General features: G+C 36.8%; 1 protein-coding gene across 2 annotated transcripts in view; it reads left to right on the top strand.

Moving 5' to 3' along the window:
* The window catches only part of LRBA (LPS responsive beige-like anchor protein), a 369,174-nt gene that overhangs the window by 164,132 nt on the left and 178,446 nt on the right, over positions 1-26,596 (top strand). The gene's annotated exons all lie outside the window — the stretch shown is intronic.

The following is a 26,596-nucleotide window of genomic DNA, read 5'->3' as shown; positions in this document are numbered from 1 at the left end:
CTTAATTTATGAAGTGCAAAAGCTCATGGAAGCACTGCTACTTTTTACTGATGACAATGAGTGAAAGTATTAGATATGTCTTTTTGAACGCAGTTGGCATAGAAAGAAAAGAGTGTTGTTTCAACTTGCATGAAATTATAGATTAAGTTTGAAAGCTGTGATTGTATATTTATATGCCAGGAAGGAAAAAGCCTCTGTAACCACTTTCATTATGTTTCCCTAGGACTGTTTTTAAGAGGAAGATCAGTAGCCTAATGTTGTTAGTGTCTATTTCTATTTAGAAAGAGCACATATTCTTGTTAAGCTGAGCATAAAATAGAAGTGCTCTGGTCTTGACCATGTTACTTTGTTGTACCAGTGTGAGTGATTTCTCCTTGGGCCCAGCCTTAAAGCTACGTGACAGTCAAAGACTTGGCTGAACCCACACACATTCATTTTCACTGCCTGTGGATGTACCTTTCTCCCAGTTTTTCCTGTTGTTACCATATTTCCTAAAATACTAAGAAATAACTAAAGTAATCGTTAACTAGTAAAGGAATCTGGAGACTTTTTTTCCTGTTGTAACTGAAAAAGTTTCAGCAAAATGGAATCTGGGTTTTAAACTGAGGGGAAAACATGTATAAATTTTAGGTTCTTCTATTAATATTAAACTCTCAGGACTTTTTATGATTGCCACTTTTTGGTTTATATTTATTGCTTTTGGTGTCCCTATATATTTTTCAGAACGTGTCAAGGTACTAAATCTCTCTAGTCTGGCATGGAAGCCAGTTTATGTATGTTTATATCTGAACCCTGTGCTGAGACAGCTTTGTGACCTACAACCTCATTCTAATCTCAAATGTATGCCTTGCATGTCAAACTCCTGCATATTAGCTAGGAGTTTTGAAAGGGTAGTTGCAAATGGATTTCAAACACCTGAGTTTATGCTGCAGTTCAGTGGAGTTTTTGTTTGTTTGGGGGTTTTTTGGTTTCTTGGTTTTTGGGTTTTTTTTGTTTCTTTAATAAAAAAATGCTTTTTGGAAAAGGGTTTTCTGGCTTCTGTTAAGTCACTGATGGAGCTCTTTTCCATATGCTCTCTACAGAGCTCTCTTCTGGGATTTAGTGTAATCTGCTATAGTTTTGTGCATATTTGGTTTATTTTTGAGCCACCTGTAGAAAAAAGCAAGCCTAAAACTAAATATCCCATCTCCTTCTCCCCAGATTATGTTTCAGTAGCAGTGTGCATGCAAATATGTGCAGATAAGTAGCAATTTATTTCAGACCCTGCTTTTTGCTCTTGGCCTCCCTATCTCTAATTCCTTCTATTTGTTTCTGTCACCCAGAAGGTTCTCTGTCTTTGTGTGCTCCAGATTGTCTAAGAGCCTTCTTTAAAGGAATAAAACCAGCAATTAAGAGTGTGTTGGGTAGGTTACATCTATGAAAATATGCTAATAATGACAGGTTTGACTGCGTACTTTATTCAGTATCCCTAATGTCTAGACTGTTTAGGCATCTAAAAATGATCTGAAGTGTTAAAAGGAAAATGTATTGTCATAGAAGAACAAAGAGATGTTGCTAGAGTAGTGTTTCTACTCTTTTGAAACTCATCCTCAATAGTTCTCTTTAAAGTTTTTACTTAAATTTGTAAGGGAGCACTTTTTCATTTATAAGATTAGTTCCAAAATATTGTTTCAAAGGACTATAACCAGTACTACAGAAATGGAGAGGATAAGAAACATGGAGGAGGAATGGGAGAAAGGTGAGTCCCATTCAGCAAAACACCAAGAGACAATTCTTCCTGATTAATTATGACTCAGGTAATATTAGCTTATTTTTTAAGGATGGCGAGGACCAGCAAGCACACGATCTTGGTGATATTTCAGGATTTAGTAGAGGGATGAGATGAGGCAGATCAATGATGTTGGAAAATGTCTCAGTTATCAGTGGTCTTATTTTGGAATGGTATTCTGGTTTAATCACTTACTCAGTGTTTGTTTAGGATGTAGACTAAACAATTACATAGGAGCTCATTAAAAATGTAGGTTCCTAAATGTCAAACCATCTTTGATTCCTGTGGAGAAACTGAAAACATATTTTCTTCAAGGAGAAAGACTATTCCAAAATGCTCCCCGAAAGATGTTCAATTGCTTGGGTAAACAGAGAATTTTTTGTAGCATAGACATAGGCAAAATTATTTATGATCTAAATAATAATTTCTTTATTTAGACTTTGTTGTACTGTTTAGTATATTCTGATAACCTTGCAATAGGATAACACTGACAACTGCTATTTCTTATAGGACTCTTTAATATGGCTTAATGAGTCTTTTGAGAATTTTTACAATATGAAATCAGCATGTTGCATTTTTAAGTTGAGTTTCAAGTTACACTGTGCACAATATTCTGTTATTTATTGTGTCTGTAGTCAGAATACACACTATGCATGTGCATTACAGTGCAATAATTAGCATATAATTTTCAACGTTTCAATGAACTTTTGTCATAAAATTTAAGGAGATTTTAATTGCTAGTAATCAGGATTGCATGTTAATAGGCTGTAGATAATTAGGAAACCATTTGCATTTCTCTTCTCACAAATTTTCTTAGTATTTAGACACTGACTCAATACATAACTTTATCTCAGGAGGGTTGAATAATCCTATTTAGGCATAGTGATAATAGATACAATTTTTTTCCTTAAGGTTTCCTTTCAATTTTAGTCATTTGGAAATGATTATACCTTTGGTTGGTCAGATTTACTGATCCTGGATGTACGTTATTTTCCCTCTGACATCTAATAGGCCAGAGTAGACTCAGTTGTTTACACTGACTGTAAAATTTGCATCCTTCTCTGCTAATGAAGGTTGTTCTGTTTCAGTAGTACCAAATGTTGGGGGAGATATTTAACAAATTGGTATCTGCCCAGGACAGTTCTATTTCTGCCACATTTTTGGGTGTTGTGCTAAAAAGCTGTCCTGTCCTCACCCTCTTTCATGTCTGGGATACACAAAAGAAATACTTTTTTTGTCTTTTTTATGTCTGAAATGGTTCAAATAGCAGGAGGAGTGTGTAATAGTGTCATCTTTTGATTTTTTAGGGTGTTTTGGATAAAGGTGTATTGGTAGAAGTTGTGCATATTTATGAAGCTAAGAGTAAAGATATAAAATTGGAATAATCAAGGCAGCTGTTTGTTTGGTGTAAGGCAAACAGAGAGAGATATAATGGTTTTAATGTTCCTGAAGGAAAAAGTAGTGGTCCATTACAAGGTTGGCAGTTCTAATAGCGCCTGATTTCATTAGCAGTGGATGGGGCAGGAGCCACCTCCTGAGGTTTTATATGAAATGGTTGAAGTGGCTCTGGAAAACTGATCATAGAATTCTCATACAAAGGAGAAAAGTACAGTGAATTGTTAAAAAGATTACTTTGTGCACAATATCAAGAATGTTAAATCAAGGACGGAAGTGGCTCAGTATGAGATGGCTGTCAGTGTGTTGCACAAGTCAAACTGGGAGAAGAATTAAAAGGTTACTGACAGAAATGTGTGAAATTTTAGCATTGGGCTTCCACGGAAATGACATATAATTCTTCTGTTGTATGTATCAATTGCTTGTGTCATTCTGTTATTAAAAAAATTATGACTAATTGCCATAATGGTGTGTATGTGTAGTTTGATTGGACAATGGTAAAATTATATTTTAGAGTAAGAACTACAATGAAGTGAAATCAGATAGGTTTCCCTTCCATGGTACAGGTGTCTTAGCATTTCTTACCTTTTATTTTTTGTACCAAACAACAGAAAGTCTGTGTTGGTTTTGTACAGTGTTCTATTAGGAGAACAGAAGTTTGAGATGGAAGGAGCATTTCTGCATGTGTGTCTATCTCATTTTGCCTTTTAAAATTCGACCAAGTATCTGTCTGGTGAGACTTGTGTGAAGGATTACAGGAAAAAGAGAAGAAGAAAAACGTGGAAGGAGAAATGCTGAGACTATCTTACCATCACTGAATTAGCCTTCTTTCCAGGTTTCTTCTGCTCCCTTTTATTTGTCCATCCGGGTCAGTGGAAGAGGTGGTTCTTTGTCTTAAAATGTTTCCAGTGTGGGGTTTATTCTGATCTATTCCAAGCCATTCTCTCCTTAGGTCAAAACACTAGGAAATTTGATATTAGTTGAAGAAAGTCAATCTGGTAGCTCGGCAAGGTATTCAGAATATTTTATGGAGAAATTGGATTTGATTTAAATGCATTATAATTATATCATGGTTACTTCAAAGCATTACTTTAGCAGTACAGAATTTATTCCAAAAGACAATCATTTGATCACTGATATCATCACAGCCTCGAAAGATCAACCACAGGCCTCAGTGAATGTAGCAAATTTCTGCAGATCACAAGGGTTTTTTTGGTGCAACAGACAAAAAAAGAAGCATCTTGCTTATCTAATTAAGCATAGAGTTTTTGTACTTGTGGAATGGATTTTTTTTTTTAATTTTGACATAGTTGTTTTGTTTTTTTGGGTTTTTTTTCTGCTAGCATGTTGAGGAGGATTGATTTGACTGTTTTGAGCAGAATTTTTTTTAATGTAATTTTTTAATGTAATTTGTTTTTTCAGAGAGTGGTAATTTTTCAAAAATCTGATTCCATTCTAGAAATTCCTGGAATTTTTGAAACAATAAGAAAAAATTACTTTAGTTTCTGCCAATTTGAAGTAATTTGTGGTTGCAAGAGAATTCTTTCCAGTCATTTATTCAGCATTCCAGTTACCTTGTGGTGACAGTGGGCAAAATACAGAGATGTATTTTGAATCCCAAACAGTTTGCAAATGAAGTTAAAACAGATCAGAGAATAATTGAGGCCCACGTTAAATACACAGTTCATGCAGCTGTGTTATATGTACATTTTAAAAACATTAACTTTTTTTTTTTCCTTTTCTGCTTTGGCCAATTGTTCTTGCTAGTTTATGAAAGCCTGAAAAACAGTCGTGCTTAGGGATGAATTGCTCAATAAAACTATTTCTGTGTTTTGTATCAGTCTGGAGAGGAATGTGTAAAGATAACTTAAAAATAAGTGAATGAAATTTTAAAAAATGCTTTACAGTAATAATCCAAGGGTGTGTTTATGTCCATTCTTATTTCATGCTTTTTAATAAAAGTGTTTGGGACTTGTCAGTATTCTTTTGAACTCATCACAAACTGACCTGAAAGCTTATATTTCTGGCAAATCTCAAATATTGTCTCCCCTCCTTGCCCTGAGGTTTTTTTTTATTACTTGTGAACAGTCTGGTGGAAGAGCAGGATTTACACTTAATTTCTCTTCACTAGATCTTTGTATTCCATCTATATGTGGGCTGTACTGTGACTACTGAAATGTTTTCCCAAACTATTAATAAGAGCCTCAGAAATGTTGCCTGTGTGTAACCTCTTACCTATAGGTCCCTGCCCGTCCCACAGTTGCTGTTAGCCGGGGTGAGACAGTGATTAGAGGAGAGATAATTGAGCCTCTCCAGTCTGCAGTGAGCGCAGCTGTTGCTGATGTTCTTGTCCTTTGCCCATCCTACCTTTCCCTGCCAGACCAGAGGTGGTCTGCTGCATGCTGAGCAGATGTTTCTCCTTTGCATAGTTATCTTTGGAGTGTCTTTATATACAGAAATCAGATTGCACTGCTACTGTCACTTTTATCTGATGAGAGGAAATCCCAGACGAATGAAACTGGTTTTCTTTTCAGGCAGCTAAGCAATGTTGCTCAGGGGCATGTTCTCTTTCCTTGCTTCTGTTGCCACTCACTGTAAACGTTTTCTTTCTGGCATGTTTCTTCTTTAATCCCTCTTTCCCTCTTTGACCCATATCCTTAATCCCATTGGGTTTCTTTTGAACTTGGTTATTTCTTAGTCTTCTGATACATCTGTCTGCTGTAGCTATGAATCGTTTGCCAACACCACATTTTCGTCATATTCCCTGAATGTCTTTTTCCTCCCACAGTTCGTATTAGAGTACTTGAAGAGGTACAGGGAAACTTTCTGGGACTGGTCATTCTTCAAACTCTGTGATACTGTGTCATTCTTTGATTCATTTCTTCTTTTACTTCTTATCTTCTCCTATTTTTAGTGTTGCCTTTCCTTTTTTATTTGTTCAGCTTTCTTGTGCAATTAATCATTATTCTCTCAACAAGTAGAAGACTGTAACAGTATCTGAGATGATAGAAATAATGTGGTTCTGTATGTTAAAATCACCAAATGCACTCATTTAGTATGTCCATTTTTTATATGTTTGAAATTATTTATTTCTCTATTGTAAGAAAATAACCAAGATTTCTTTCGTCCCTGATTTTTCTGGCAAGCTCTCATAAAAGCAACATCTTGTAAAATCTTTCTATGCAAATAGCCATATTTATTTTTTTCTGGCACCTCCTGTTTTCTCTTGAAAAATATGACTTGCACATGTGTAGAGGAGGAGAACTTTGGGAAAAGAATGCAAGCATGGTATTTTTGAGACTGCATTATCTTTGCGATGTAGGAGTTTGCTCGCTGGTGCCATTTTCAGCTGGGTTTTCCTACTGGGTGTTTTCAAAGGTATTTGTAAACACAGTATGGTGCTCTGGACTGTAGAGATGAGTCCATTTAAAGAGTAGTGTTTTTGTTTTTGAAAGTAACCATAACACTGTTTCAATGTTGTTTGTTATTCAATAATATTCAAAGATTTGATAAGATTGAATTTTGGCAGGTAATTCTCTTGTTACCCACACATGGGAAGGACCGATCAAACCATAAATAGGCAATCAAGATAAAAGCTTGAATATGAACCAAAACATAAGTTGTACTTTTCTTAGGTATTGTCAGAGTGGCTCCTTTGTTCATGTAAGGTTGACTACAGCAGTGTTCCCCAAAACAGAATTTCTTCAGGGGCTGAGTGCTGCATTCAGGAGAGTGGGGGATTGAGTGATGTGTGGTCTTCTGCTGTGCATGAAGGGGATGCCTTTGCACAATATAAATGCCCTTGGATTTTGTATTCCTAAGTTAATACAAATTGCTTTGACTGTGGAATAGAGGCTGATCAATGTTCTCCCTGTAGATATGGAGTTGTCATGTCAATCTCCCTAACACTGTTGCTTATTTTTAGAAATATTCTCCTGTTCTCATGCTCAAACACATTTTTCCTTCCATTTCCACTTTTTAACTTGCAAACATATGAACATTCTCCATAGGTTTCCTTTCTGATAAATTTTAGGATGAAATACTAGTTCAAGTGCCATTGACCTTCTACTTGCATACCTTCAATAACCACCAGTCATGAAAACAGCCCCAACAGTTGAGAACAGTGTAGCCTCTGTGCACTCCCAGCATCTATTCTCAGATTTTTAGTTGATTTTATCTTGCCTTTTAAATTTTCCATTACACATATGGCTAATTTTGCTAGAATTTTTAACTGGTGAACAGCAGTAGGAAGACTAGAATAGGTATAATGCTGAGGAAAAAGATAAAAGTGGTCCAAAATTGAGACTGGCAGTAAAATTTTGCGAAAAAGTCAGAAATATAATGGAGTTTAGATGACCTTCATGCTGACTTCTTTATTTTTTCACTTGTTTATATGCCATGAAAATATATCAGCAGCATATTTTAGTAAACTTAAACAGAAAATATTATAGTTTTGGGTTTTTAAATTTGTCACAGAACTTTGTGGGAAAGAAGGACTGCACTCAGTAGTGTTGCTTGAGGTTATTTCTTAGCAATCTAGTGCTTGTTATTTTGAAAGATCAACAATGTTAGACGGTTTGGGATGGTTATCCTGAAAGAACAACATGTATTACTTATGTTCCACTGTTTTAAATAGTGACAGTGTCAGGGTTTCTTTAAATGAATGAAGTTTATACAGGACATGCCATCTATAGTATGGCTGAATAAACACGGATTCCAACCTTTATTCATGAAAGGCGGTAATCTCGGCCTAATGCCGCACTTAACTCTGTACTTTCAAAATGATTTGCCTGATCTGATAAATTATGCAGTCTTTTATTTTGACCTTGTAACCTTGTAGAGTTTACTCAAACTGACTCCACAGTATTTGCCACATTAGCAGTATAATGGCTGTAGCCGGTTCTTGTGCTGCAGTTCATTCTGCAGCAGAAAGTAAACACTGGGCCATGAAAATTTATTGATTCAATTACAAGACATACACATAGTACCATTTGAAAAGTGTTTTTGGGATTAAGTCATTACATGTCTTCTGTTTGGTCAAAAATCTGAAATATATAAACAAGGAAGCAAGCAAGCACTGAGAAATATAAACTGCTGTTTTTACTGTATGTAGGCTGTGCTGTTAGACATCAATCTAAGGGCTGTTTAGGTCGAAGAACAAGGCAGACATTGAACTGCCATGCCTTTCTCCCTAACCAAGGTAACTTTTGCCCTCACTTGCTCCTGCAAGTGTGTTATAATTTATTATGAAAATGATCTTTGTGGGGGATTTTTTTTTGTGTAAAAAATCTAGGCTTTGCAGGTTTTATTTTTTGATTTTTTTTTTTTCAACAGAACTGATGACAATACAAATTTTTCTTCTTTAAAGAGTAGAAGACAACCCTTCAAAGAGAAAGTAGTAGTATATTGGCTGGAACATACTGTTAATCATTAATTTGTTTCATACTGTGTGGCCAATTTTGTTTCAGAGAACTGTACTTTTACATCTGACATGTTTTTATCTTACACTGAAATGTCTGATCCCTGTATATGCTCAGGCTGAGGAGCAGGGCTGTTTTGATACAATTTAAAAACAAAACACAAAAATAATTCTCTTTAGTTTATCTCTAATTGTAATGATTTTGAGATTGTAATACAGGCAAGGTAAATGCTGCACAACTTACATTAACTAAATTTCCCAAAGACATGTTATTAAATATGTGTGTAATTAGGAGTGATTTAATATATTAAGAAATCATCTCAGGGCCTACTAAAGATTTAGGATGCTAGTGAAAAGGAAAATATGAAAAATTTGTTAAGAAATAAAATACAGCTCAAAATGAAAATGGGATGTTTTCCATACTTCTACTTCTTTGTCTTTTGCACATGATGGTGTTTTGTTTTAGTTTCCTTTTTTTATTTGGGTGCTTGTAGTAGAAAAGTATTCATTTCTCCATCTTTGAAGGGGATATTTCCATTTGTTCTAGCTAATGCAAACAGAGCAGTTTCTTGGAATTGCATGTGAGAAATGAAGGGAAAATACCCAATTTAGGTTCGTGCATTGTGCATTGAAGGCACTTTTATGAATTCAGATCATGGAGAAGGAGGACATAAACAGGTTGTTTATTTCTCAGAGTTGAATTAAAATATATTTACACTACATAATGCAGTTGTCACTATTTGGTCTGTAATTTGACCCTGCTTTTTAGCACTGAAGAGAGTTTTCTGTTCTTCTTTCCTTGGGTTTGTTCTTTGGGTGCTGCAGTCAAGGTAAATGATGTTGCCACAGATTCAAGTGCAGCCCTGGCAGAACGGCTGGAGTTGCTGTATGGAGAAGTGTGACAGCCACGACTAATTAGAACAATAATATCTCTGAGGTAATTGGGAAACTGGAGAAGGGTAAAGGAGTGGGACATGGGACTTCTGGTGTCTGGTTGGCCCATGTGGGGGCATCGAATGACCTACTAAAGCCCAAGCAGAAAAGTTGTCAAAGGCAGTGTAAATACCATGTTTCTACACTCCCTTGCCTTGGTTATTCAGCTCCACAGTGTAATTTTAGAGCTTGAAAAGAAATGGCCATAAAAGTGGGAAGAAGTGTGTAAAAGCATTCTTTTCTTTGTGGAAAGAGACATGAAGATGGTGAAAAAAACCCCTTGATCAAGAAAGGAATGGGATATGAAAATAACAGAGAGCTCTAGAACCAAGAGTTGCAGCTGCTGAAAGCAATGGCTTCAGAAACAAGTGCAGTGACAGTTACCTGTATCCGTCTGTCATTGAAGGAAAGGAGAAGGATAATGATGTACATTTGGAAATATAAATAGTAAATATGAATACTGAATTGTTCTAGTTATGCACATATAAATTGTGTATCAGTCTGAAGATGCTGTAATCTTTCATTTGATAAGGCTTCAGAATACTTTGATATAGAAGTGCTTTTTTGTATAGTTTTTGCTGAATTGCATCATGGCTATGTATGTTGGTGATGCTGTTGGGAAGTCCATTAGGACAGAATTTCTCAGTGATTCTCAGATGGGCTCAATAAGGATGTTGCCTTCAAAGTGTGTGGTAGAAGGGCTACGGCAGGTCAGCTGCAGTTCTGAAATTCTGAGTATCACACAGGCTTGTCTGCCCTGCATTGGCCCTTGGGAAGAAAATTGCTGTACAAATTTGTTTTAAAAAATGCAACATGCAAACATCAGGATGGCTGCAGGCAACTGCTCCCTTGTACAGGCAGCAAGTGTTCTATAATAAAATTCATTCAACCAGAACCTTATCTTCTTCCGTAAAGTGGATTTTTTTTCCTTGGTGATGATTTCTACAAAACCTAAAATACCTGTGATTTTCTAGCTAATACCTAAAATCTATTATTTTACACTGGCTGTGGAGATTGAAGGACAAGTGTCAGAAGTGTACTTCCACTGGGGAAGCAGTACCAGAGCGTGAGATAAATCGGGGTGAGCCTTAATCTCTTGTTGTAAAAGTAACAGAGGTGTGTGGTGTGTGATGAGTGTCTTAAGCTGTGCTGTGATCCAGCAGAACAGCAGAAGCTCCTGAACTTCTCTGTCAGAAGGAAATGACCCTGTTAGGATTAGATGAAAGAAATGGTAGACAGAAGGTTTGAAAGTGAGAAAGGTACTGGGAATTAAGAACTGTTACTCTGTGGCGTAGTGTTCTTCCTGACCCAGGGATAATATTAGTCACTGAATTTATATTAACCAAATAAAAGATATTAACTGAATTTTTGACTTTATTGCATGCTGATACCAAAGACTAGATGTTTTGGCAATAGGAATTTCTTTGATAGCTATTTGAAATTTCACAATGTATATAAATAATCAAATATCGTTTTGTATAAATATATTTATTTGATATTTTTATAAAGGTCTTTGCATACTTAAGAACCTCAAAATTTAATCCACATTTAATGCTCTTTTTGTTCCTCATTGGTGCAGAAAAGAGAAGTCTGGAGCAATGATGTCTGAGGGTTTCTTGGTTTGCTAGATCTTTCCTAGAGTTCATCATTGATTCCATATGTGTATCAACTGTCCAGCCTTCACAGTGAATGGTACCTTTTATCTTTAGGAAATCTTTAAGCAATTTAACTTTGCTCAGCTTATTGTTGAGGGATAAGGAAGTAACGTAAGGAAAGTGATTTAAATATTGTTTTGTGTAAAAGGAATTGAATGACTTATTCATCCATTATGTAAATGTGGCTGTATGTATTACTATTAATTCACCTATGATTGACATAAGTGGTTATCATCATAGCTTAGTCTTGAGATAAATGGTTTTATCAAGAAACAAAATACTGATTTTCTTAAAAAGAAACAAAGGGGGTACGATTCATTTTTGTGATTTCGAGTGTGCTTAGAGCACATAAGTAACAGGTTCAGCAGAGGGGTAGTCACAAACATCACAGGTACTTCATATAATTTTCTTGCAACCTTAGCACTTCACCATGAACATTATAAATGACTGATTCTGCTTTAGGTTCTGACTTACTTTAGAATGATGTATGAAATAATATGTGTTTTGCATGTCCTGTTTGTAATGATAAAGGTCATATAGTATCATTTACATAATCTCCAGCCAGAAATGAACTCCAGCAATATCTCCTGTATAACATATACATTATCTGAGGTTTAAAACTCTCATTATTCATGAAAGTTAATTTTACAGTGGGTGTGAATGATCTATCTTACGGCTGCTTTTTTGATCATTCTATAAAATAATATGAAGCAAAGCCTGCACAAATAGCAGGAAAACCAGTAAAGAGTGATGCATTTGCTTGACTCTGTGTATACCCGATTGGATCTTGATTGATGGCAATCATTTGTCTTTGTCAAAAAAAGGAGAAAAAATCAGACATTGAAATAAGAGTGCTATCAAACTTTCTACAATGGCAGAAAGATTCTATTAATGTAGCCTGAGAGTATTAACTGTCTCTGCTAGAAAATGATAAAGAATGTTAATTTTTTTCTTGAGCATGTTTAAGTGTAAACTGCATTATTTTGTCAATGTGGGAGGACTGAAAGGGGCATGCTACAGATTTATGGCATGCTGGAATTGGAATTAAAAAAAAGAGTAAATTACAAAGAAAAGAAAAACAAAAAGCCAAATACAAGAGTCTAATCCTTCTGATTATGATTTTGCAACAAAACAATAAAAGTTTAAGTAGCACAGTGTCGTAAAATCCTTAATGCTGCATTCCTATTGATATTGAAGCTTTGAAGACTAACTTCAAAGGAGGGTGAACAAGAGCAAAAAATAGATATAAAATAAACAAAGAAAAATTGACAAGCTTGGTTTTAGAAGTCCTTTTGTATGTCAGATCTAGGAATATTGACCCGTTACTTGAAGGGGCTTTATGGCAACTTCCTTATTAATGATACTTAGAAACACAAAGCATATGGCTGTGGGTAATAGTGTATTAAAGGGAGGGAAACACTGCTACACTGTACAGTAATGCTTGCAAAGCAAGAATGCATTTTATTGTTAAATAAATTAATATATAATTTTTAATCAAAATATATAAACAAAAAAAATTGAAAACTCTGAAACCCAAGAGTTATTCACTGGATTTATTTTATGCAATTACTATTTGTGGGGTTTGTTATACATCTATAATGTCCTCGGGTTCTAAATAGCTGTGTTAAAATTTGATTACTGAAACAATATTTTCAAAATTATAAGCACACCAAATAATCTGCATGAGCACCCTGCCTACCCTAGGAAGGCAAATATTTTTGTTCTTAAACTTCTAAAGAATGAGAAAACTGCAGGATTCAACCTGAATATTTACTAGTCCTTGATGCACCCTTTAAAATAAATATTTGAGGGATTGTCATTTTAAGGACAGATGAAAGAAAGGCCATATCAAAACTGTGAACCAGGGCCTGCAGTTATATCCAATACCCACACTAATGTGCTTTGTGGCCCTCGTCACTCATTTTAAATGGTTTTCATGTTAGGTTGGTTTGGGGTTTTTCGTATTTCTGCATTGTGCTTCTAAAACACAGTCTAGCTTTGCCATACTGTAGTGTGTGTCAGATTAAGCCAGCAGGCTCCTGATTCAAACATTAAAATGCAGCATAAACATTGTTACCTGTCCTTGCTTAAAGAACCTCGTAGTGACATCATTAAAAAGCATTTTGTATTAATTCATTTGTTAACTTCCATGAAGCCTTTGCTACTGCTGCTGAAGATTTAAAATGTGATTTTAGCTGAGTGATGGTATATTTATTTTAAATATTTTTTTAGTGGTAAAGTAGATGAGACATGACTTGTATGATTGAGATTGTTGCTGTTTTAAGGAGCAGCTGCAAGATTACTTCATGGCAGGGAAATTGTGGAAGTGGAAATGCTGTGTTCAGTGTTCACATGCATGCAGTATTTCCCCCTTCTCTTCTGAAAAAACAACAAAGGAGCATCGGACTAATATTGTGGGACAGGATTAAGATTATGAGGTCCAGTTTTCAGGGAGCCACAGAAACAGGATCCCTTATATCACATTGTCTTAATACAAACATTATAGAATAAATATTCTTCCCCCCATCTTTCTTTCTGTTTTTGTCTGACTGCATTTTCTGTCCTCATTAATTAGATTTCTTTTCTGACCTTCTGTTACTTTTCCCAGGTTTTTCTCCAGCCAGACCTGGGTTTTGCCCCCCTTTCTCTACTCTGACTCTTGTCCAGCTGATTCCCAATGCTGTCCTCTTTTGATCCCCAGCAGATGCATAATCCCTCCCCTCTCACATGTTTATCTCCCATGACTTCCACATCAAGATGCTTTCTTTGGTGCTTCATAGGCTTTTTGCCTCTCCTGTGTTTGGTGAAATAATTTTCTTCTTTGTGTTGCTTATGTTGTTGGGGAGATAGCACTGATGAAAGAGAACTGCAACTTTCTTTGTCTCACTCTTCCTGGAGTAGCCATTTCAGAGAGAGGGAGAAAGAATATTTCAGAGAGATATTTTTTTTTCTTATTATTGTTATTACTATTTATTTGTAGTAGATAAAGTTCTGGACAAGAGGAGTTGTTCTTTGTTGGTCGTTGGGATTAGTGCCTGTTTGTTGTGGATGGAGCCCAAGGCTGTTCTGGGTGGGTTTGGTGCACGTGAGGTCACAGTCTGCGTGTGATGGGGGCAGCCTGAGGTACAACCCAGGGAAAGATGGGCAGCGTCTTCAAAGGTATTTTGCATCAGCAAACACCTCCTGATTGTATACAGACTGCGGGCTTCCAAAGCCTTTAGCAGGGCCATGTTTGGCAGCTTTGTATAGAAACAACCAAAGAAATACTTTGGACAACAGCTTCTATGTGATAAAGGAACTCAGCTGAAGTTCTCTTAACATATCTGACTTTGACCTGACAAATTTTATTACTAATTATTAAAATACAGCAAAGAGAAATTCTCCTTCAAATCCTCTGCATTGTGCTGTATAATCTTTGTGATGATTGCAAGTCTCTCTTTTCCCCTCACTGCCCCCTTCCCTCATGGGAAGTTTTTGGATAAAATACCATCTTGCAGCGATTAGTATCAAAGATTGGTTACTTCTATCAGATGGTTTGGTAAGTAATCTGTAGCTATTGCTGTGATTTGCTGCTTGCCCATAGAGCTTCACACATGTATTTCATTTCCAAAGTTAAGCAAAGTTATTCCCTATAAAGAGGGTGAAAGTCTAGATGAAAGCCATCCCTTTTGTGAAAACCATATTCACTATCCCTCTTAGTGACTGGTACAACAAAGTAAATGTTAATGGTGCATGATACTGAAAAAGAATCCTGTGACCTTGAGAAGTTGTAGCAGAAGATCAGGTTTTATTTGAATCTTTTTGCCATTGTTTGCATTACTGTATCTTCAGTTTTTAGTTGCAAACTCCAATACAAGTAGCTGTGTGTATATTCTGTACTTGAGACACTCTAAAATAAAATTCCTAAGTCATTTAAAAAAGCCTGAACTGGTTTGTGTGTAAATTAATGCTTTTTATTCTTTCTAGAGCTCTGTTCATGAAAACATTAGTGTTTTTGCAGCAATGAAAACATTTCATTTTGTCTTATCATTCAAATCTCTTAGAAACTGAGAGAGATAGAGGCTTTTTATTTTGAAAAGGAAAGTGAAAACATTCAATTTTCATGATGAAATGAAACAGTCTTTCCTTGATTTTGAGTGTCAGTCTGAATTGACTCTTCTGTCAGGACAGAAGCTAATTGCAAAAAACTCATGCTTTTCAAGTCTGTTACCATGCCTTCTCTTTATGGGTGTTTTTTGTGATGGGTTTAATATACGTGGTAAACAAGGTTTCTTGAACAAGTTGTGTTGGAAACTGTAACAAAATGTTTTTTTCATTTTTTCATCACTGACTACTAAAAAAATAAGTTAGCTTAGTTTGGCAGGGACAATACATGGTTATTTCTAAAGCTGAATAATGGAGAAAGGTATGACTAGGGATAATTACAGATACAGTTTATATATGCAGGAGGGAGATTATGTTCAAGGAAGAAAATGTGCATTATGGTGCAGTACACTTAAATTATGCTTATATGTATCTGCACCATAATTTCAGAGTGGTGTGGTCTTAAATAATCTTCTCTGAAGAATTTACATAAAACAAGAATTAACATCTCCAGCAAAAAATATTGTGAGTTGTATGGTTATTACAGAGAACTGTTCTGTTCTCACATTTGCATTCCAGATTTTAAATAGGAAGTTTATAGCTTTGTTAGGAGTTTCTTTAGTACCTAAAGGATTTCTTTTCCTTGTCCCAACTATAGGTTTTTGTGAACATTAGCAGCATCACATACTACACAGATACTTGGTTTATGAGCACACAGGTGGAATTCTGTAGTCCAAAAATGAAGATTTCTGGAGAACTCTTTACCTTGGTACTGAAGGGACACATTAGAACATTCCCAGAAATATGCACAGTTCCACCTTGTTGTTTTCACTGCAGTAATTCTTCCCAAACTTGAGGATTGAGAGCACTGATGCTTGGATTTACATGAAGTTGCTGTGGATGAGTACTTGGAAGAGAAAGGCATTAGGAGGAAGAAGGAGTATAAATAGACAAACCACATTAGACTCAGGAAATCCCCTGAGCTGAAAATAGTTGGAAACTGGCTGAGTGCTTAGGGAGAAGTCGTACATGATTGGATCGATCTTGCTCTTCCTTAAGCCACCACTCACATTTTGGGATACAGAATTTCAGGATAGACCTTGAGTGAGAAAAGGTACAGACATTCTTGTGCTCTTTCCATCCTCTGAGTGCCTTCATGGCCTCTTCTGCAGGGACAAGGAGCCCTTTGAGTGGTTGATGGCACCACTGCAGGGATGGGGTCTGCCTGCAGCCCGTGTGAGTGTCTCCGGAGCCCCTGGTTCTCCCCTTTGATGGGGAGCTTCTTGGTGGTGCTGAGTTGTTTCCCATTGGCAGTGACAGTGTTGTTTCCATTTCGTTCCCCTCTGTGATGGGATTCCTGTGTTGAGAAGAACAGCTTAATATTGGGAAAGTTGTTTCAATGTTAGGAAAGAACCTAAAGAGATATGTGGGTTTTCCTATCATTTTGGTGGTTTGTGTGGTTGGTTGGTTGGTTGGGGTTTTTTTGGTGAACTTCTTAAAAACAAATAAAGGAGTAGCTAGATGAAGAGAGAGAAGCTGGATGCCTTTTCAAGAGAGGTAATAATTGCCCTGAGGAAGAAACTTCATTCTTTTAAACACTTGTCTCTATGGATGTCAATGCAGAGGGGAATGAAGTTGTGAGCGTTATGCTTGCGCTTAAATCACCAAAATGAAAGAGGAAACATTTCCTGGTTTGTTGCTTCTTAAACTTTCATTTTCCAGTCCTTTTATCAATACTGTTTTATAGTGTTGGATTTAACATTTAGTATTAGTCTTGAGGAGGAAGAATGTGGAGGAAAGAATATTATGGTAACTCTTGTATTGATCGGTTGGAGTGTTTGTTACCAAGTTTTCTGTTGCTGTACTTCTCTCTTGGTGTACCCATGGAAAAGAAGTTGCATCTTCTCAGTTAGCAGCTTCTGATGTGTCAGTGTACAAGGTTTTATCCTGGGCTAAGCCCTTGGATTACTCTATCAAAGGAACCTTGGGTGGTTTAGCACTTTTAACATTGCTCATGCTTTTCTACAAGTAGCCCTTTGGTAGGTTCTGTAGAGTTGATAAGGATGGCTTCCCCACTTCTGTTTTGTGAATATTGTGAGGGCTTCACAACCTTGCTGACCCTTGGGACCATCAGGGGATCTCAAGAGGCAGTTCAGTGGCTTAAATGGTTTTCATAGGACCATGTCAAGTAACAGTTTTGAACTTGCCCCCCTCTGCAGCGCCTATGAATTGCTAAACTTTTGTCTCCTGCTTTGTTGATCACATATAACAGAAGAGAAGGTGTGTTTGCAGGCTACCATTTCCTTTATTTAAACCTTCAGTAAATGCAGAATTGTTTGTGTCGTTCAGAAAATGGTGCTTCGTCATAATTCAGTACTGTGTTTGGGTTTTCTAAGAGATAGTTTGCAAGGCTTTCAAGGGAGAAATTTATTTAATAAGTTAAGCCTTTTTAAAGGGAGTTGAGTCCTGTTGCTGTTTCCTAAGGGCACTGGGCTAGTATGGAAACTGGAATCTTGCTCCAAGTGCTTTTCAGTGGTCTTGCTGCTTTGTGCTTAATGTTTCCTGTCTCAGAGTGCAGTTCTGTGTTTGCAGTTGCTTCAACTCTCTCTTACATGTGTTCCTGCAATCATCACCCAGTGAAGTTGTTTCCCAGATTTTGCTATCCTCAGATTTTAAGTCCTGAATTGAATCTTGGACAGAAGTGTTAACTTTCAAATCAAATCATACTTGATTTTGATTGGGATCTTTTTGTTTTAAAGCTTTGATTGTAATTGTTTCAGAGAGTAGAAGAAATGCAGATGATACAGAAGTTGGGTGTCTCTAAGGCTTCATTATCCTAACTTGCAATCTGAATTGAGAATTCCTTTCCCAAGGTGCTGTTTACCAGTAGCCAAACGTTCTGTGAACCTTGGAGATTTGCCTGCTTCCCCTTTCATAATTTCAAGCAGAGGTTCAAGGATGTTCAAATTCATTCATGATTAAACAAGAGGTTGAAGGAGGAATTCCTTATGTCCTGATACACTCAAATTCTCAAATGCACACCATAAAAAGATAAAATTAATGTATTTTTGATATTTAGGCATTTAGACACCTCAGAGAGGTTTGTCTTCTCTTTATTATGCTATGTTAAAAAAAAAAGTTGTACCTAAATCTCTCAGTCATCTTTGTTATTCCTCTCTGTGGTGGTTTTTGAATTGCTGAGTTAATTTGGTTAATAGATAGTAATTTTAACTTCAAAAAATGCAAACAAAACCAAATGAAACAATCAAAGGAAAAAAAAAAGGAAGAAAAACCAACAAAAACACCCTCAAAAGTCAAATAAAACCACCCAGTTACTGAGACCTTTCTGGCAGAGGACTCACAAAAAATATATACAAAAGAGAAAAAAAAAATTAACTTTCTGTAGAAGAACATGGAGAAAAAAAGCATTTATTGAATCAGAGGGGTGCACTATTACATTTTTATAGAAGCAAGAAAAGTATCCAGCTGTTAAGAGAGCTATAAAAAAAAGATACAGGTTAGCCACAGCTCTTAAAGTGTTGATATATGGGAGTGTGATTTCGTCCTGTTTCTTCTAGAAGAGATGAAATATTTGTGGCAGGTCAAATCTAAGAGTTTTGGGAAAAACTTTACTGTAATTCCTGTGTTTAATTTTTTTGGGGTCAGAACAATGTACAAACAAAATCACAGAACTGACCAGATTTTCTTGTTTTGTCAAAAGTTGATCTATATTATATCCACAAATGCTGAAAGGTGATTATGTCAAATCCCACCTACTGGAAAGAATTAATCTTAATAATAATATTTCAATTTTTCAATTAAATATTCCTCACAGAAAACCTGGTGTTGCTGTAATTAGTGGGAAAATAAATAGGAACTTCCAATGCATGTGCTTAAAATGAAAGCATCAGAACCAACAGGAATGGCTAAGGAGATTAAGATTGAGCTGGCTCCTTTGTCATATTGTGTCCTTCAACATATTCTCATAATCCATTGCTCATTTTGGCAAGGAAGGGATGACAAGTACTGCAGACTAAAATTCAGCATTATCAGGTAAAAAGCAAAAATCCTCCAGCAAGATGTAGTGTACCTATTTTTTGTATATTGTGGGAATTATTGTTAGTTTCAATATGAATAGCAGTTTATGGGATCTATATGAGCTGTAGTTACTTTGCAAAACAAATGTTGTTGACTGCAGTTGGGAGTAGGATGTGTGAGATTTGCCAAGATTTATGAGCAACTAAGCCAAAGCATCCTGCTGCAAATTTGCTATACATTCATTCTTCCTTGTCTAAATCATGTCTGAATTAATTTTGCTGCAAGCCAAAAGAAAGTTTTCATGTTAACTTCTGGTAGAAAGTGGAGTAGTTTTCATTTCAGTTAATTTATAATTAATCTTGACAGAAATGCAACATGGATTGAACTGTGTCTCATGGTGTTGTCTTTGGAAGTGCAGCTTTATTTTAGACTGATCATTATAAGATCAGCTAAGATAAGATAGTGATTGCAGAACACATGATTAGAACTGTACCTTTACTTAACTGAGCCCTCTTTGAAGTATCAGTGTGCACTGGAATGCCAGCACTTCAAAGAATGCTCCAAAAAGTCGGGGCTGTGGTTAGCTACCAAGGGGTTAATAAAGATCAAAGAAGAGCCTACATAAACTCATACATAAACAGAACTGTTTTTAAACGGGAGGTTAATAGCACCATGATCTAGGACAGCAACACCTTAAAGGTGGGCTTGTCTTCCCTGACACGGTGCTTTATAATGCATAAAGGGAGACTGAAACATTTATAGTTGACATTTTTTCTGGATTGCTTTTTAAGTGAGGAATTCAAAGCTTGTCAGTGCAGAAAAGAGTCTCTGTGATATCTGAAATCGGCATTGTTCTTCTGGTTTTGTTTGCATGCTGGTTAGGTGGGAATGGGGTTTTTGGTATGATTCCATGAAAATGCAGAAAACAGGAGTCCTGGGCAAGGAGTTGTAGCTGAGGTGCCTAATGGCTGAGATAAAGAGATAATCTGTTTACTGTATAGAAGCATGCTAACAGCATTTCTACTAGTTTTATAAATGGAAAATTTAGGAATTGCAGATCTGTGCTGTTTGTACTGTCGTGTTTATATGGGGAAATGCAAACATATGTTTAGATTTATATGTTTATATATCTTTACATATGAAATGTATGTTAAGACAGGTTTCCCTTGCTGATGTTCCCTTCTTCTCTACACTGGAAGCACCTGAGGTTTAAACTGTACAAAGGTGCCCTACAACTGTGCAGAGTCCTTGGAGTTCTGTGCTGAGTCCATGCACATGTTGTGCCTGAAGTTCATAGCCTGCTTTTCACACCTCTTTCTTGTCAAGAAATGCTTTTCACATCTCTTTCTTCTGAAAGATTCAAAAAAGAATGACTCTACTCTCTCTTCAGCAAACCCAGAAACCCCCCCTCCACACGCACCTTTTGATAAAATTGAAGTGAAGACAAAGAAAGGCAAAGGTTCCTTTAGGAAAAAAAAAATACTTTACAGACAAAGGCAAATGTTTTCTTGGAGGAGGGTTAGAAGTAAATAGACTATACTGATTTAATGGATTACATTAGTGTTTCTCATAATTGATATTTTGCCAATGAAGTTGTACTCAGTGGCCTTGGCCCTTTGTTATGACCAGTTCCTGTTACTGCAGTAGTAACTGTGACAGAGATTAAAGAGCCTGCCTGCACATGAAGTTTTTTTCTTAAGGATTCCCAATTTTTTCCATTTGTGGAAATCTGTATCCTGAAACTATGGAATATGAATGTCTGTGTTTGGGGCAAATGAAGATAACATGAAAAGGCAGAGACTCTGTTACTATTAGAGTATGATTACATGATATGTCTTTTTGATATTCTTCCTCATCCTTTCCTTCCTTTCTCTCACCTGCACATCTCTTTCCCTTATTTTTAGTCACACAGTTGCTGGTGAGGCTGCAGGGTAAACAGGTCACTGATATAAAACAGAATAAAAGCAATGAAGTCTAATAATCCCAGCTGGTTACTATGATTTTGTTTAGAATAGCCACACAAATGCTTGTGTGAATGCAGCTGAGAGAGGGGAGAGAGCTGAACTGCAATAGGTTGTGCCATTGTAGAAAGTGTAGATAATGTAGGCAGCACTTCCACAGATCTCAGTGCACTTATCAGGATTTAATTAATCTTTAATGTCCTGAGGTAGATACATTATCAGTGAAGTGCTATGAAATACACACAGAATGGTGCTGGGTGAGTAATATTTGAGCTGCAACTTTGACTTAATACGAATCAAACCTTTTCCTGTTTGCTTTGGTAGTACGGGCAAGGTGGGAATCGGATCAGGAACCTGATTTACAGAAAAAGTAATTTTCCCTGCTGCATCAGTACTCTGATTTGCTGTGTGGCAAACAGTTGTGTATGGGATCTCTGCATGGAATGTGAAACTTGGTAGTGCTGCTGAGAACTTACCTGTTAATATAATCAGCATTTGCTTTGCGATCATCAAGATCAGTATTTTATATTCCAAAGTGCGATATATATTTTTTGATTATGTTACAGGTCAGTAATATATCTAAATGTGTACAAAACATTTTTTTAGATAAATATTTATTGACATGTGGCTATTAGTATGCTCATTGTGCAGTCTGGTGTAACTTGGTTTTTTAGATCAAAAATAAAAATTTTTTCATGGTTTGTGAAAGCTCTTTAGAAGAGTATTGAATTGCTTCAGAAAATGTTTCCCTTGTTTTCTGAAATTAGCTTTTATTGAGTCAGTTAGTGGAATATACCTTGCATTTTACTGTTACATAAAAATATGAGAGATTTTAGTTAATATTCTGGACATCCAGCTGAATGCCATGGAAATGCAGTGGATTTCAATTTGCAAGATGAGGCAGCCTCTTACATTACAAGATGCCCTGCAGTCTGCTGGAGGAACTCCAACAAAGGTTTTGCAGTATTTTCCAGAACTTCAGCACTTTTATCTTCAGATTGACACTCAAATCAATGCTGAGAGATGAACAGATTGAGGGCAGCCCTGCCCAGAAGGACTTGGAGGTGCTGTTGGATAAGAGGCTGAACGTGACCTGTCAATGTGCACTCACAGCCCGGAGAGCCAAACATGTCCTGGGCTGCATCCTAAGCACCGTGGGCAGCCAGGGAGGGAGGGGATTCTGCCCCTCTGCTCTGCTCTGGTGAGAGCCCACCTGCAGGGCTGCATCCAGCTCTGGGGTCCTCAGCATGGACCTGGTTGGAGTGATTTCAGAGTGCCAAGAAGATGGTCAGAGGGCTGGAGCACCTCTCCTATGAGGAAAGGCTGAGAGAGTGGGGGCTGTTCAGCCTGGAGAAGAGAAGGCTCCAGGGAGACCTTACAGCACATTCCTGTACCTAAAGAGACTGCAAGAAAGATGAAGGGGGGCTTTCTACAGGAACATGGAGTGACAGGACAATGGTAGATAGCTTCACATTTAGAGGGCAGGTAGAGATTAGATAATGACAGGAAATTCTTCACTGTGAGGATGGTGAGGCACTGGCACAGGTTGCCCAGAGAATTTGTGGATGCCCCATCCCAATAAGTGGTTGAAGCCAGGTTGGATGAGGCCTGAGCAACCTGATTTAGTGGAAGGTGTCCTTCCTCACAGCAGGGAGTTTGGAACTGGATGATCCTTAAGGTCCCTTCCAACCCAAACAGTTCTATGATTCTGTGATTCAAATGCAAATGCTTATTGTTGGGTTATTGTAAGTTTGATTTCGTTTTTTGGCTTTTTTGAGAAAAATGTTTGTGTCTATTGCAGAAGATACCTGGTTTAAGTTCTTGAAACATTTTACATGGAAGCAAAAGTTACCTGGTTGTAGACCAAGAAGTGTTCCTGAACAGTGTTAAAATAATCTGCTTAATTTTTCCTTTAAAGTTGGGGACCACTGTCTGTATTCTTGGATTGCTTTTTTGTGTAATTTAGAAGGAGCACCTGATATTCTGCATTTGATAAGCCGTTGCAACCAAAGTGTGTAATAAATTATAACCAGAAGATGGAGTAGACATGTAGTTGGTGATGGAGAAATTATGGAGCTGCCTTCTTTTAGATTTCTTTCAGATCTGTTGCTCCTGATGCATGAGTGGTGTTGCCACTCTGTTTTTGGCTGTCTATGGAACTAATTTAGTCTAAGTCTCTGTGTTTGAGCATCTGCACCTTAGGAATTGTCATCACTGATTGATTGCCTTGCTGATGGTCTTAGTGAAGAGACCAAGGATTGATTAGGTTTGGAGATTGACTCATCTGCCCAACTCTACAGTTAGAGTTCTGACAAGGAGTGTGTAATCTCAGAATTTATCTTAGTATCTTCACACAAGCTTCTCTGTTTTTGAGTTTATTGTGATTGCCTTTTGTGGAAGTGGATTTTCTTGCCTTTACATTTAAAAACCTTCTAGATGGAAGAGGTCTTTTAGAGCTCTAGCTATCCTGTCTCTGAAGATTTCTGTAACACTGTGCTCTCTTTCCCTCTCTCTCTTTCTCTCTCTTTTCTGTTCTGTATTTGTTTATTTGCTACTTCACTCATCTAAGGATCTGAATGGAGGCTTCTGTGGTGTGCTGAAATCCATTCTCACTTAACTGATAGCTTGAGTACAGCCCTAAGACTTCTCAAAATATTGCTTTTGTAGGTTTCCGTTTTATTTTGTCTTCCCTACCTCATGCAGTCCCTTTACAACCCACACTGGTGTGTTGGCTGTTGCTTTTCTAGGATAGCAGAGTATCTTGAAATACACAGTGGGGTAAGACATTACAAGAAGTAATTCTTCAGCAATTGCATTATCCTCTCATTGTTGTCTGGTGTGGCTTATATTCAATTTAAATCTGTAAGGGTATGAGGACTAATAGGTAGTTTCCATGCCTAAAATACCTTTGCTATGACACCATAATAAAACTAGTACAGCAGTTGGTATGTTTTGTCTCCAATTGTCCTAATTTTTGAAACTGGTAGGAAATACAGATTTCTTGCTCTGATAGTGGAGATAAATGAGCATTTAGACTTTTCCTTATTGCCCCCAGTGAAATGTCTTATTTTTTTCATGACACAAAATCCTGAGGGAACAGGTTATATTGGTCATTTTAAATTTGATCTCATCTTTGTACAATTTTAACAATGAAGTTAGGTGCATGGGAATGAGAGGAAGGTTTTCTCTCAATTCTGAGTACATAGCCTGGTAATTTGGAAAACTGTTGGAAAAATAAAGTATAATGGTTATGCTATTTGAATAAAACACTTAATATAAAAGCTTTGTTCCGATTCAGTCTATATTGTTACTAAGGAACCACTAATTACTGTGTATCATATTGGAGGGGGCCCTGACAAATCCATGCAAATCATATGATTTATAATTCATAAATCCCTGATCCCCTGAGTGATGTTGCTCTTGCATTTAGACTAGTTGAGTAGTTACGTTCATCGATCCAGTCCATATAGCACCTCTAGTCCATATGGCCGCCTTTCCTGCAGGGCGAGGAGCTCCTATTGTCAAATGTCCCCTGTAGTTTCCCTAAAATCTGCCTCCTTGGCCCTTTGCTTCACAGTCCTTCAGTCTGCAGTCAGTTCTGCCCCAATCAGAGCAATATTTCTGTCTCTGCCTGGTTGCAGAGGTACAAAGCAAGGTACAACATTGTCTTTTGGGGATGGGACTGCAGTGGTTAATTGCTCTTACTGGTAAGGCAGTGTGCTGGACTAGCTGTGTGGTGCACTGGTTTATATTGGTTCTAGTATCAACTGCTTTTTCTTGGTTCAAAAATTGCATTTTTTTTCCAGTAGCTGCTCTCAAAATTGTCTCACTTGTAACAATTAGTCAACACAGGTGTTTATTTTTGGCTTTGTAGGTTTTTGTTGGATGGTTTTCTATGTGTGAAGAGTGGATAATTTTTTTCGCCCTCATAATGCAGTGGTTGCCAATACTTACAAACACTGAAATACACAGTCTAATAGTGATTATGCAGTTGTGTGTGAATAATCAGTGCACCACTGAAGGACATAGAATCCTATGCAAATTTTGCATGCAGAACTGAAAATAAAAGCGAGGGACTAAAGATATATTATGTTTCAGGATAATATTTCATGCCTGATCATCGTTACCTATTTTCCTAATAATTTTAGCATAGTTTTGTAATGTGCTATAATTGTAATTGTTATCCAGAAGAATGGCATCACTTAATTCTATCAAAACTGTGGCGAGATAGATGAATGACAAATTAATAATTTACCATCTTTGCATAATACTGTAGCACAGCACACCAGAAGGATTGATGGCAGAAGAGGTTAACAAATTTTAGCGGCTTCCATTAGCTTTTCATTGTCATATGTTTGTGGTGCCAACTGAAATAAGCTTTGTAGGAGATCCCAGTGCAGGGAACTAATTACTCGTGCCGATTGCCACCCTGATGAATAGACCCTCATTGTATCATTTCCCTGAAGATGAGGAGCAGGCTGTGATTCACGACTGCATCCTGGCTGATATTTGATAATAATTTTAACAGATAAATGTAGGAAGGCAGAATGATGAAGTGCCTATCCATGCTCTACGACTATCAAAGGCATGCACATAGCCAGCTGTGTTCTGCTTTTTTTCTGTAATCACTAATGGAGAATTTTAAGTTATTAATCGACCTTTGAATAAACCCATATCTTCCTGTATATTGTAGTTTTTCTTTGGTTAATTATTCCAAAATCATTGGGTCTTATAATCAGAGCAGCCCAATTTTAGCATGACTGTAATACAGACAAGTGTGAGAATAAGATACTGGGGAATTTTATTCCAATACTTCAGTTCCTTTCCTGAAATTAAGCAATTAGGAAGATGAAGGCTAGCACTGCCTTTTCTTTGGTGTTCAAAATAGACATAGAATTTTAATGAAGACTGCAAAGACAACCTCCATTTTAATAAAATTATTTTCACTCAGAATTTTTAATATCTACAAATCATGTTTGAGAGTAGTGTTACACAAATCATTCTGGCTTTTATTACTGCATTTGTTTGAAATCTTGATTTACCTTAAATAAAACTAATTTCTGCCTTTAAACCTCGGAACTATGAACATAGATACAAGTGTTTTTAACATTGTGATCTGTAAATTAGTTGTGCCTATTCATTTGTCAGTGTTGACAGGTATACTTTCTATTAGCTCCTGGATCAGAAATGGAATATATATATATGCATTTTCATCTGTGGTTTTAAAACTGGCTCTGTAAACAAAGTCCATGTTTTTAGTCTGAACGTACACATTTTCAGGGTATCATGGCTAATCTATGCCTCAGGTATTTTCTGTTTGCTTGTTTGCCATACCTGAAATTGG

The sequence above is a fragment of the Zonotrichia leucophrys genome, chromosome 4 (genome assembly GCF_028769735.1).
Source record: "Zonotrichia leucophrys gambelii isolate GWCS_2022_RI chromosome 4, RI_Zleu_2.0, whole genome shotgun sequence".
In the NCBI taxonomy this organism is placed as follows: Eukaryota; Metazoa; Chordata; class Aves; order Passeriformes; family Passerellidae; genus Zonotrichia; species Zonotrichia leucophrys.
This window is presented reverse-complemented; position numbering and strand designations above follow the sequence as displayed.